This window comes from Aedes albopictus, chromosome 1, assembly GCF_035046485.1.
Source record: "Aedes albopictus strain Foshan chromosome 1, AalbF5, whole genome shotgun sequence".
Taxonomy (NCBI): domain Eukaryota; kingdom Metazoa; phylum Arthropoda; class Insecta; order Diptera; family Culicidae; genus Aedes; species Aedes albopictus.
This window is the reverse complement of record NC_085136.1, coordinates 308,088,516-308,102,513: the sequence shown is the minus strand read 5'-3', so window position 1 is coordinate 308,102,513 and position 13,998 is coordinate 308,088,516. Positions and strand designations below refer to the sequence as shown.

Below are 13,998 nucleotides of genomic sequence, written 5' to 3'. Positions count from 1 at the left end.
CGAGCTGTAGCCTTCTGTTCGAGCATGCATGGATGAATATTGATTGATAACTTCTGTCTCATGAGTCGAAACGAGTTGCGGTCTTTAGCAACATTCGTCATTGAGATCTGAAGAAGTCAATTTGATTTTGACCTTATGACTTCATCCATGTGTGAATGCTCAACAGCACGGAGAATCTTTTTTTGAAAATTCTTCATAGAAATCCCCAAATAAACTTAATTTGCTTCTGGGCCACCATTAAATCACAACCGAAATGGCTGAAAATTTGACAGGACACTAGTTTTGCACCAAAGATTGAAATGAATATATGGGAACTTTGAATTTTAAACATATTTAAAATCTGAACTGCCCTAGTGGACATTCACAGATTTTGCCAGAAATTTCTCCCAACACTGTTCTATGTATTTGCTTAGAAATTTATCCAGGATTATGTACCTTTAAACCCATATCCATCAGTGCAGGAGATAGAAACAGCCATCCGTAGCATGAAATCGAACAGGGCCCCAGGGGTCGATCACATATCAGCTGAGATCCTCAAAGCTGGCCTCGTATCGTAGTATCCGCACAACTACTGCATCAATTATACTGCAACATATGGGAAACCTCTATATTGCCGGCCGACTGGATGCAAGGCGTCTTAGTAAAGATACTCAAAAAGAGTGACCTGACTGTATGCGATAATTGGCGGGGCATCATGTTACTGTGTATCGTTGTCAAAGTCCTCTGCAAAGTGATCCTTAACCGGATGCAGGAGAAGATTGACGCAGCAAGTAGGATTTCGTGCCAGACGATCCTGTGTGGACCATATTGTCACGCCCCGTATCATCCTGGAGCAAATCAAAAAATTGCAAAAGTCTCTCTACCTAGTGTTCATTGATTACGAAAAAGCTTTCGACCGTCTCAATCACGGAAACATGTGGGAAGCCCTCAGGCTGATGTCCCTGAGAAAATCATCGGCCTTATTGAAGCACAGTACAGGGCTTTTTTGTGCAGAGTACTGCACAATGGTGATTTGAGTATTGTGTTGTTCTTTGCTGTGCATGCATCGCTCCTGTAAGGGGTGAGTATGGCAGCATAATCGATCGCGTTCGCTATTGTCTCGAGTGAAAATCAAAACAATAGATGCGCGGGTGTTTGATGTTCATTATTGTGTTGTTCTTTACTGTGCATGCGAGTGTCGAGAAATAGTGTCGCACAATTGTATCGTTTTAGCGATAGGTCGACGGGTGCTCGAATGAATGATTGATGATCGGTGAACAAGCTCTTGTTTTTCCTTGAAAGATGCAGTAAATTTATCTGTTAGTTTAAAATCATCCTTCAGATATTTACTCAACAACAACCGCAAAGTTCGTCACTTCAAGGTATTGGCCAAATTTTTCAATTAAATTTGTGTTTAAAAAAAAAATCTCCTGCATTTTTGTACAGCTCGGCACCTTACGGTGCTGGCCACACTGATTTGATACGTAATTATGCGTCAGTATTTTGCCTAAGTTTGTGCGGTCCGTCACTGTTAGTGTCGGCACAATATTTTGTTTCAATATATAGATTTCATAGCAAGTAGCATATTGGTTCACCAGTCCTCTCAATTGCGAGGTGACGCAAAATATTTTTCATTCCATAAATTTTCATTTGAAATTTTCATGGTCTCACCATTCTTTCAAATTGTGAGGTGACACATTTGTGTGTATACTGTACGGTTGCATGGATCGCATCGCTTACCAAAGTGTGTCCCTGATCTATGTAACTATCAATCCCTCCCTACTAACAAAACTCCTTCCCGTGACAACTGTGGAGGGTCCAGTAGTACATACAACCTCTAGTAGCAACAGTTGTCAAACTAACATTCCTTCCCTTCCCCGGTAGACCGTAAGGACGTGGCCAGCGCCGTTATTGACCCAATAAAGTTTGAGCTCTCAAAACGTGTACAATAGGCCTGTCCAGCTTTTCAAAAATGTTCTCTGATTCTCAAGTCCACCCCATATTTTGATTGGCATCCTAAAAGAAGTAACTGGTCAAAATTTCAGCCAAATCCGTTGAGATTAAGAGGTGCATCAAATCAATTTTGTGTTTTTCGACTATTTTTGAACTTCAAAAAATCATAACTACTCTAAAACATGTCAAAACTTAATTCTTTCGGCAGAAATTGAAAGCTATACTTGTCTGCTACAACTTCTCTGAACAACGTGTTCCAATAAAATTGAAGGAAACATGTGTAATTATCACATTTGTAATCAGAAAAACCTTAAAAAGTTGATTTTTTGATAGATTTCGTTCTGGAACACCCTAATATACGTAATAAGTTGGATTTTTCAAAACGGCATCATATTCTCCAATGTTTTTTGGTTATTTGCTTCTTTGACACCAATGCTGTAGGAGTTGAGCAAAAATTACTAAAATTCGTGAAAGTCAAATGTGGCCTAAAAACTAGCTTTTTGGTGGCAATCACGTTGTGGCGCGAAATTGTACTGAACGTAGTAGCTTTGCTTCCTAGTAGTTTGCCTTGGCTACCCCCTACCACGGGTGATAACAAACAAGCGCGATGACAGGTGTTGGCTATCATATCAGTGCTGACGCGATGCCACTTTTTGCGCGCCAAAGCGTGATTGCACCCGAAAAGCTAGTTTTTAGGCCACATTTGGCTTTCACGAATTTTAGTAATTTTTGTTCAACTCCTACAGCATTGGTGCCAAAGAAGCAAATAATTAAAAAACATTGGAGAATATGATGCCGTTTTGAAAAATCCAACTTATTACGTATATTAGGGTATTCCAGAACAAAATCTATCAAAAAATCAACTTTTCAAGGTTTTTCTGATTACAAATATGATAATTACACATGTTTCCTTCAATTTTATTGGCACACGTTGTTCGGAGAAGTTGTAGCAAACAAGTATAGCTTTCAATTTCAGCCGGAAGAATTAAGTTTTGACATGTTTTAGTGTAGTTATGATTTTTTGAAGTTCAAAAATAGTCGAAAAACACAAAATTGATTTGATGCACCTCTTAATTTTAATGGATTTGGCTGAAATTTTGACCAGTTACTTCTTTCAGGATGCCAATCAAAATATGGGGGTGGACTTGAGAATCAGAGAACATTTTTGAAAAGCTGGACAGGCCTAGTGTACAATGAGGATGGTGGCAAATCCCAAGCCCCAACCAATTGGTTCTCTGTGCAATTTCGCTAGCTCAGGTCAATCACGGAGTAGCATAGCAACTACGAAGTGTACGGTCACCAATGCTCATGCTCATGTTCATGCTCAGAGTACTGAACAATGGTGATTTGTCCGAACCCATCCAGGTCGTTGCTGGAGTGAGGCATGGATGTATACTACCGCTACTGTTCCTCATCGTAATCGACGAGATTCTGGTAGGTGCGATTGACCGTGAACCAAATCGTGGATTACTTTGGCAGCCCATTACCATGGAGCACCTAAATGAATTCGAACTGACTGATGACGTTGCTCTCCTTGCTCAACGGCGCTCTGATATGCAGAGCAAGCCCGGTGATCTTGCCAATCGCTCCTCAGAGGCAGGTCTTACCATCAACGTCAACAAGACCAAATCGTTGGATGTAAACACGGTCAACCCGTCCAGCTTTACGGTAGCTGGGAAATCAGTGGAGAATGTTGAAAGCTTGCAATATCTTGGTAGCCAAATGGAGGCCGATGGCGGCACCAAGATCGACATAGGTGCACGGATCAAGAAGGCGAGGGTTGCTTTTGCGAGTTTAAGAAATGTATGGAAAAACAACCAGATCAGTCGGCGCACCAAAATCCGAATTTTCAACTCGAACGTGAAATCTGTGTTGCTATACGCCCAGTGAAACCCGGTGTGTAACAGTGGAGAACACGCAATGGCTGCAGGTCTTCATCAATAGATGCCTGCGGTTTTTAATTCATGCATGGTGACCTCACAATTGGATCTCCAACGTCGATGTCATCAAAAGCCGATAGCGACAGAAATTCGAAAACGAAAGTGGAGGTGGGTCGGCCACACTCTACTCAGGAGCGGAATCGAAATCTGCAAACAAGCGTTAGATTGGAACCCAACAGGACATCGCAGCAGAGGCAGACCCAGAAATCAAGCAAATCGACAGAAATTTGACCTGGCCACAGGTCAAGGCGATGGCTGGCAACTGCCCAGGATGGAAATCTTTCAATTTGGCCCTCTGCACCACCGTGGGTGCCCAGGACTGGAAGTAAAGTAAGCAAGCAATCTGTGTGGAAAAAGGAAAACACATTATGACACTCATTGGAGCATTCTTTGGAATCCTGTTTACAGACATCCAACATGAAAACTATACATACTTAACTGCTGTTCACAAACAACATCAATGTAAATCCATTCATCCGTTTCAAAACATCTTCCTCACCACTTTCATAAATACAGTTGTCAAGTAGCTTTGTACTCCAATTCATAAACGTTCTTGATATTACGTAACGTCCGATAGCGATACCTCTCGTTGTTGTTTGATGCGATTACGTATTGTGTCGTACTGCCGAGAAGACGAGAGTTCCACTACTGAAAGGATCTGCTGCATGGGACCGACACTTGTAGGTACACTTGTTGTTATCCTATCCATGCGTGGTGCTGTATGCAAATATCTATGTACGATCCACCCGGGAGCACTATATCCTGCTGGAGCGTAGAGCGTAGGCGGAAACGTACACTCAGCGAAGTAAACTACCGAAATTCATCAAAATACCTTGTGAAATTTAGCCATAACTGTAAAGTATGGATGCCATAAGAATACCTTATGAAAATTGAACATGCTTATTATGACCTAATTACATAAGATAAGCTTATGAAAAGAGCAGAAAAATCACAAAATGATGCAGACTGGAATCGATCCATGAACGTCGAGATCACTGAGCTCGTGCCCAACCCACGCGGCTATCGACGCTTGAGAATATCGTGTTGCTAAATGTGTATAAAAGCCAAACTGTGAGTAGATTCTGCGTCATAGACCGACCTTATAAAAATCGTTCTAGCCATTATGAATTGTTAAAAGGCCATTTCATAAGTTAGACCTTATGATAATCTTAGGTTTATTCGCCTGAGTGTAGGAAGGTATCATGTACGAGTGTGGAAAATGTGAAAACCGTTTTTCCACATGCGAAGCCATTCGATTCGGTGGTTGTTTGCTTTGATACCGGCCGCCGGCGGCGGCGACAACACCCGGACGGTAAATACCTATCGTTTTTACAAGCGAGAAAAGTTTCAACAACGCCAAGCTCTGTGCCTGAGACGTAGAAATATGACAACCATCGCCGGGGTGGCGCAGAATGATTGATTTACGTTCGGCTCGGATGGCGTCGGCCGGCAGACTGTAAACATTGCGTAAGCATTGTGGCGTTTATGCGGGACGCGAGCCATAAGAAGATTGCATCGCAATCTTAAACTGTTCAAGGATGCCTACCTACATTTCGAATCACTGCGGCGGGCCACGCGCGCTAGTGCAACCAAAGTTATTCCTAAATCAGCAGCTTCTAGGAAATTTCTGACTGTTTCTGAATAATATCCATAAATTTTGCAGAGTTCATTGCGCTAATGGCGCAAGTACATATATTGCGGTATAATATATCGAGAAGTGAGACTGCGTCTTCTCCGGCGGAAGGGGCAATCCATCAGGCTGTAGATAGAGCATAGTCCCAAGTACATACATTGGACGAGACCGTCATGTAACTTAACCGTCCGTCGCGGCATCGCTCCACAGCACCCCGACCAGGTAACTGAGAGATGATTATTATGATCAATATTAATTTAATCAGAATAATTGATGATAAAGGATGTGGATAGTGGTGTAGTCAGCGGTGTGGCTGTCGGCTGCTGCTGCTGCCACTGTAGAGGAACACGTTGGTGCCAGAGTTGCCAGATATAATCCTATGAAACTATTTCAAATCCAATTAGTCTTGTAGAAGATGTTATGACCAGCGTTGAACCTAAATGCTTGCACTTGCCCCCTCCTTCATTCCTTTCTTCCTTATGTTGTTATGGGTTGAACTAACATTCCTTCCATTCCATGTCTGCTAGGACCTGGGTAACTATGTTTTAGTGTTATGGAATCTTCAATAAAGTTGTAGAACCTTTCTTGACAAATTGAAGAATGTTAATCTTAATAGTTATGACCGTTTTGAGACAAGTCATGGAACGGCCAATCCCGCTAACGTAAGCGAAAACAATGACACATATTGCCTATTTTACTGGCATTTTACCAGATTTGCTGGTATGTCTGAAACATACTGGAAAAACTTTTAATTAGAAGTCACAAAATGTTGCTAATTGACAAATTGGGAGATGAAATTTGTGAAAAAACGCTTCCTGGTGGGATTCGAACCCACGACTCTGTATTCGCTAGACCGGCGCGTCAACCAACTAAGCCACAGAACAAGTAATGATTCTGCGGAATAGAAAGCCAAACTGACTCCGAATCCGCACCGTGAACACTCCTATTTCACAAACTTATCACTCTTTTGGCATAGATGCCAATCCATAACACAATCCCGTTTGTGCCCACTAACTACAAATGACAGCGATTAATTTTTATGAAGCCAAGACTTACTCTTGCACTCCGAATAGATCTCAATTTGGCTTTCTATTCCGCTGTATCATTACTTGTTCTGTGGCTTAGTTGGTTAAAGCGCTGGTCTAGCGAATACGCAGTCGTCGGTTCAAATCCCACCAGAAAGCGTTTTTTTTCACAAATTTCATCTCTCAATTTGTCAATTACCAATTAGAAGGCACGAATCTAATTACAAGTTTTTCCACTAAGTGAAAACATTAGGAAAAGCATCTGGCATCACTGCTTCGAAAGCAACTCGGCGATTATGAACGATTTATCACCCCCAACGACCGACACAATAGCTCTTGTTTTCTAAACCTACCTGTAACAGGTGGTCGTTCACACACAACAAAAGACGAAAGATAATTTTTTCTCGCCCTTACATCTCCATCCCCTCATCCATTATTATTAGATGCCAGGATCTAAAAATGTATCACTCCCCCCATCATGATCGGTGTAATACGGTTAGGAGCAACGCAACGCTAACCTGTATATAGGGGGCTGTGAGACATGAAGTATGTTTTATACTCGGCAAGTGCTTCACTTCCAATTTTGTGAATAAATTTTCGTCTCGTTCGATTTTCGTAAGTTACAGCAGCTCACTTTCACCTTTCCTTCCTTTCTTCCTTGCATGCCTGACGTCGCCCCATAAAGCAACGAGTTTATTGGGGATTTCTGAGGACATGCCATGGGATCAGCGTTGATGATGGAAAGGATAATGAATAAATTTACGAGCATCAGATTTGGAGCCATGGACTTGAGTAACTGGATAGGAAAAGGGTGCAACAAGTGTATCGAAGTGGAAATACTTCCAAAGCAGTTTCCAAAAGTTTATATAAAACGTTTAGCTTGAGCAGGACGCAAAGTGTAACAGTATTAATTGTGTTGCACCTAGTTTTCCACTTGCATCTGATTCCACACCAAGGATCGGAAGAAAATAAGTCAATTCTCACGAAACTTGGAACATCATTTTAGAACAGGAAACAATATTTCACTAACAAAAAATGGCTCAAATCCTCGAGTGCTTTCGCACAAATTAATTGTTTTTTTTTAATGATATTATGACTAACCTCCTGAAAACCCTTAACCCTTCAGTCATGCCTTCAGTAAGTAGTCGCGCTGTTGTATGCTTTGAAACACGTTTGAAAAAGCTCACTTTCCTTCGAAAAAAAAACTAAGTTCTACATACCAAAAATAACTCCTGCAGAAATCCTACAAAGAACTCCTGGAGAAATTTTTGGATACGTTTTTAGAAACAGTATCAGAAAAACCTCTTCAAAGAATCCCAGACGGAATTACCTGAAATTCTAGGAATGCTTAAGAAGGAATTCAAGATAAAAAAAAAGTATGGGGAGCTACAGCATTCCTCTTGCTAAAGGGATATAAAAAACAATTTCTAGAGGGATTTCAGCAAACAACCATGGTAGAATTCCCGTAAGACATTAAAAAATTGATGGAATTCTTGGTGGAACTCCTGAAGGAATTCCAGAAGTGCGTTCCTAGATCTTGGTGAATCATAAAAGCAACTCTTGGGGCTATTTTAAGAGGATGTTTTGGTTGAAACAGTGAATCATTTTCTAAATGGTGGAATTGCTGCAGGAATTCCCAATAAAACTCCAGAAGAAATTTAAAAAGAGACATCTGTGGTTAATCCAAGAAGAAATTCCTGAGAGAACCCCGGAGATCAGAAGCTCTTTCTTCGAAAAATTCTCAAATCTAAAAAAAACATAAAGATACGAAATAACCAGAGGAATCCCAGAAGGAACATCTTTGGGAATACTAAAAGTAATTCTGTAAAGCTTCAAGTGATTGCATAGACAAATTTCACAAGATTTCCTAATAAGTATTCCAGAGGAAACTTCTAAAGCAATCCATGAAGAGAAGAGGAATCTCAGACGATACTCTCGAAGGAAAGCCTTCCTAAAATGAGAAAACATGTCCTTCTTTGCCAACATATCAAAATCACGTTCCGGGAGATTGAACATTACAGGAAGTGTGCCATTCTTGAGAGCGTCGTCGTTCCGAGCAATGAAAGTTTCATATGCGTCACTCTTATATTCAATGAAAATAAACAGAACTTTCAGAGGTGTTCCAGGGATGTTTCAAGAGGTTTTGAGAGTCCCTGAGACGTTCCAGAGGTATTCCAGAGGGTTTCAGGAGCATCCCATAGGGTTTTATGGGCGTTTCATGGATGTTCCAGCGAGTTTCAGCGGATTTCGTAGCATTTCATGTGTATTGAAGGGAGAATTGGTAGCATTCTAGGGAGTTTCATGGATGTTGAAGGGGGTTCAGGGGTGTTCCATGGAAATTCATAAATTGACAGAGGTGTTCCAGCGTTTTTCAGGGGATTTCATAAGCATTCCAAGAGGTTTCAAATGTATTCAGGAGCGTTCGTGAGAATTCAGGGGCGTTCCAGGGGTGTTGCAGTTTCGTTCCATGATATATCAGGGGCGTCCCAAAGTGTTCCGGTGAGTTTCTGCGCTTTCAAGAGCGTTTTAGGGGGTTTAAGGGGTTTCAGCAGCGTTTCAGAAAGTTTCAAATGTGTTAAGGGGCTTAAGGGGGTTTCTGGGGCGTTCAGAGGCTTTCCAGGGGTCTTCAGGGGCGTTTCATGGTGTTTCAGGGACGTTTCAAAGTGTTTCAGTGGATTTTAGGGAGTTTCATGAGCATTCTAACGGCGTTCAAGATGTTTCAGGGGCATTCAAGGAGGTTGCAGAGACTTCCAGGGTATTCCAGCGGGTCAGGTGCGTTCCAGAAACTTTGAAAGGATTTCAGGGGTATTCCAGAGAGTTTCTGGGAGGTTTCAGAGTAATTTTAGGGGGTTCTGGAGGTTTCTAAGGATTGCAGGGGGGGTGGCAGGAACGGTCCATGGAATTTCAGGGTATTTCCAGAGTGTTTCAGCGAATTTCATGAAAGTTACAGTGGTATTCAAGAGGTTTCAGGGACATTCCTGGGAGTTTCAGGGCTGTTCCTAAGGGTTTCAGGGAGTCCCAAAGGAATTCCAGGGACATACCAGAGGGTTGCGAGGGTTTCAGGGATGATTCATGGGGTTTCAGGCACCTTTCAGGGTTTTGACTGTGCTTCATGGGGTTTCAGGAACGTCCTAGAATTGTTCATGGGGTTTCAAAGGCATTGCAAGGGATCTAGACCAACATGTGAAAAGGACGGAACAACCTTTGCACCCCTCAACTTCTTTCGTGCCTCCTAGGCGTATTTCAATTTATATATGCAAACTCAGCTTTTTATCAGATAGAGAGGAGTCTGCTCTACCTGTTCCTGGTCAGAGATTACACGAATAATGGGACATACGCTCAGAAGGATGCTTGTGATGCAGAAATTCAAAATGATTGTTATGCCTTGGTAATGCTAGTTTAGATATATACAGTGTCGGACAAAACAATTAGACCACCGGTCCTATTTCATACAAAATGGTTAAGTTTGAAGATATGGTACTCGGTTCCTAGTAAACCGATTTGGCTGAAATTTTGACAGCCGACTTTGAATAACCGGAATTTTAATTTGTATCAAATTGATTGAGTTCTGTTCACTACTTCCAAAGTTACAGATATACGGGGCGACAAAATTCTAATACCAGATTTTCATGATGATTATTTGTGGTCAAATCAATAAAAATGTCCCCAAATTTAAAAGGCATCCTTAATGTTAGTACTTGTTTATCAATCATCAAGTATCAGATAATCTCATATGTCCTTTGATCATGGCAATCTGAAAATGGTCCTATTATTTTGCCGTTTCGTATATCAGTAACTTTTGATGTAGTGAACAGAACTGAGTCAATTAAATACATATCGAAATTCACGTAACTCCATGGCGACTGCCAAAATTTCAGCCAAATCGATCCACTAGAAACCGAGCATCACATCGTTAAACTTGGCTATTTTGTATGAAAAATGGCTGGTGGTCTTATTGTTTTGTCCCACACTGTATATATATATATATATATATATATATATATATATATATATATATATATATATATATATATATATATATAAATTCTCCATGAAACCCCGTAAACCCATCCAGAAACCCCATCAAAATCCTTGAAAGTGCTCTTAAACACCCTTGAAAATCGCTTAGAAGCCCTAATGAACCCCTGGTACACCTCATAATCCCTTCGGAACCTGTATAAAACTCTCTTGAGACATAAAAATAGAAATTTGAAAAATTTGTAACAGATAATTTTAAAATTTGATTTCCGGCGTGAACCGTTCAAAAATTAGCGGGAATCGTTAGAAATGTTTTTGACAGCTTCTCAGGCAAATATCTTTGAGGTTTTTTCGGGAATTTCTTAGAGAAAATTTTCAGCAATTTTTTCAGAATTCGTTTCACAATTCCTTAAGCAATACCTTTGGCTATTCCTTTGAGTTTTTACCCGGAATTCCTTCGAGGAATCACTCATGAAATTCTATAGGATTTCCTCTGGCATTGTCGATGGAAGATATTCAGTTATTCTTTCGGAAATTTCTCAAGCAATTATTTTGGGAATTCCTTCAGCATACTTTTTGAGAAGTTCTTCGGTAATTTATTTGGTGATTCTTGCAAAAAATTCTGTTTAAATGTCTTCGTCAACTCTACAGGAATCTGTTTCAGCAATTGCTTTAGGAATTCTTCTGTTAATTCTCAAAGAAATTCCTTTGGTAATTTCTTTGAAATTTTCTTTGGCAACTTCTATGCAAATTCCTTCGGCAATTCTATTGGCAATTGCTCAGGTACATTATGCAAATTTCTACATTTTTATTCTGTGACAGTTCCTGCTAGAATTCTTTTGGAAATGGATTCGGCAATTACATTTTCAGATTTTTCGACTATTCTTTTGACGGCGACGGAGATGGTCAATTGACTCCGTAGCTTGAAAGAATAGAAGCGCCAGTCTGGTTAATTCGGAGTCGTGGGTCTGATTCGCTCCGGAGTACGTGGATTTCTTTTTCATAAGTCTAATCTCAATTTGTTCATGGAGCACATGTTTCTGTTGTGTGCACATGATTGTCAAAGCATTTTCAATATTGTAACTTCCAGTTGGTTTGGAAAGGACAAAAAATGACAACTATGGAAGTGCTCATAGGTAGCTAATCTGATAAGCAAACTTTCCCTCAGAAGAAGAATAAGAAGAAAGAGAAAGAAGCTCAGCACCCATTTATTACGCAACGCTTAAATTTTGGACCCCCCTCCCTCCAACGTAACCCTTTTTTGTATGAAAATCCTAATATTTTTGTATGAGCCGTAATGCTTGGTCATACTCACCTCCTCTCCTCCTAGAGCATTACGTAATTTGTGGACGGCACCTAACGTAACATGAAAAGGTAATTTACTCACGTTACGGGTTTCGTTCACGATAGAACATCTTTTAAGTCCCCTCAACTATTTATCTTCCAGCACGAGTCCGTTAAACCTTGGGATCGGGTTCATAGTTTAGTGCACTTTTACCCCCGCAACAGGTGCTTCATAGTGCTATTCTGAGCTGACAGCTACACGGCCTTTTAGAAACCTTTGTAATAATGAAAAAAAAATATTAATCAAATAAAAATTTAAATGATGGACCTGCAAAAATACATATTCGTTATAAAGAAGAGCCGATTCGATAATTCGACGAACCCAATTACCATTAAACACGGTATCCATCAATCTCGTCTAGTTCAAAGTATCGGATTCCCTAATGAAACGAACAACCATGCGACTCCATATACCACGCACAAACACCCGACAGAAACACCACCAAATCAGTTTTCCGTTAATTTGCGACGACGAGTACCCGGCTTTTCAATGAGCCGCCCCATCAATTATTATAAATTTTTCCAATTAAACCCCCCTTACCCGGCCCCAAAAAATTAGGTACATACCTCTCAACGCCAACAGCCTATCAAAATTGAACTTTAATAACCTGATGTGGCCACCACCGCTGCTGCTGCTACTACTGCCGATATGTTAATCCACTAGATTCACCACGCACCGTTCGTTGTTGCGTTGCCACCTCCAGAGACAGAGTGACAGCCAAATCCACTGCTGGAATCACTTCAGTCGTCGGACTACTGGAATAGATCGTTCCCGCCAAATCGGATCTCTTGAGTTGTTTCGTGAAAAATGATAAACCATCATAAAACCGTTTAAAATAGGTTTTATGACAGTACTCAGAACGTAACATAAATCTTAATCAAATTTGGATTGTTGTTTAGAATGTTAATATAATGAGTTGAAAAATATTTAAAAAGTAAAAAATAAAACATCTTAAAGCTTTTCAGAAACCATTTTGAAATAATTGAGGTTTTATGATGGTATTCAGAAAACATCAGAAATCTTATAGGTTTTCGAACTGTGGATTTTTACTGTAACATATATTAAGTTAATATAAAAAAAAATTATATAAGAGATCAAGGATAAATTGGATTGATAACTTAAACCAGTAGCAATTGTAAGCAATATTTTTTTTCAACTCGAAACACAAATTTATGGACCTCAAATCAGTCAGGAACGGTCTATTTCACTCACCACCGCCGCCACCGTAATCGCCGCAGCCACAGGTAGTAAACTCGGGCGTCGCGATGGGCGCCCACCTTCAAATGGACCACAAATCAACCGAACCGATGTGGCGCGACACAGATTGGCAGACCACACCGCACGCACGCGGCTTGGATACTGGGGACTACCACCGAGAGACACAGGGAGCAAGAGACCCCAGAGAAAAGGGACGACGAAACCGAACGCGTCGAGCTCACGGACTGAACTGAATCCAGCGTTGGCAAGCTGTTGATCGGAAACCCCACAGAATGCAATCCCTCGACGGACGATATGGGGAGCTTTACGAAGCTGCCGCTTCGCCGCTTCGCCGTTGGATCCCAGTTGTCTGGTCTCATCCTTCGCCCTCTCCTTTCCCATCAATCGGGGGATATCCTCGATTCATAGGACCGACAGTCAGTCGTCGGCATCGGCAGCGACCGGCGTCACCGCCGTCGTCGTCGTTGTCGGTGGTTGGTTTTTCTATGGTATTGAATAGTAGCCTGCGGTGTCCTAGAGAAGGAGAGGCGAATCCAAGCGGCACAAGTGCGTCGCCTTTTTGCGGAATAAACAAGCAAGCACATCCGGATGCACCAATACCAACAGAAGAACCGGTCTGTTTGACCTAGTAGGGAAGTGGCAAAAGAATCGTCCGTATAGGCATTGTCTCGTGGAGGGACGCAGTGGCTCGAATGTAAGATACGTTTGAATTGAGGTACAGTTTTAAAACAGTTCTAATATAATGTGTTCGCTTCTGCTATTTGGACATTTGATTGAAACGTAATTTTCTCACGATGATGGGTGTAGTACATGTACACCCGAAAACCGATCAGCACTAAACTGCATAATTTCCAGACTACACCAAAAATGTGTAACCCTTGCACATTCACAAAATCAGCTCCTGCGTCCACAAAATCGTGGAATTCG

The 13,998-nt window shown here is 41.1% G+C and overlaps 1 protein-coding gene across 2 annotated transcripts in view; it reads right to left on the bottom strand.

The window, feature by feature from the left end:
• Window positions 1-12,662, bottom strand: part of LOC109405405 (uncharacterized) — a 98,523-nt gene extending 85,861 nt beyond the window's left edge. For both annotated transcript variants that reach the window (XM_062847108.1, XM_062847109.1), the window contains exon 1: window positions 12,420-12,662. The gene's annotated coding sequence lies outside the window, so the exon portion shown is untranslated. The remainder of the gene's footprint in view (window positions 1-12,419) is intronic.
• Between the last annotated feature and the right edge of the window lie 1,336 nt (window positions 12,663-13,998).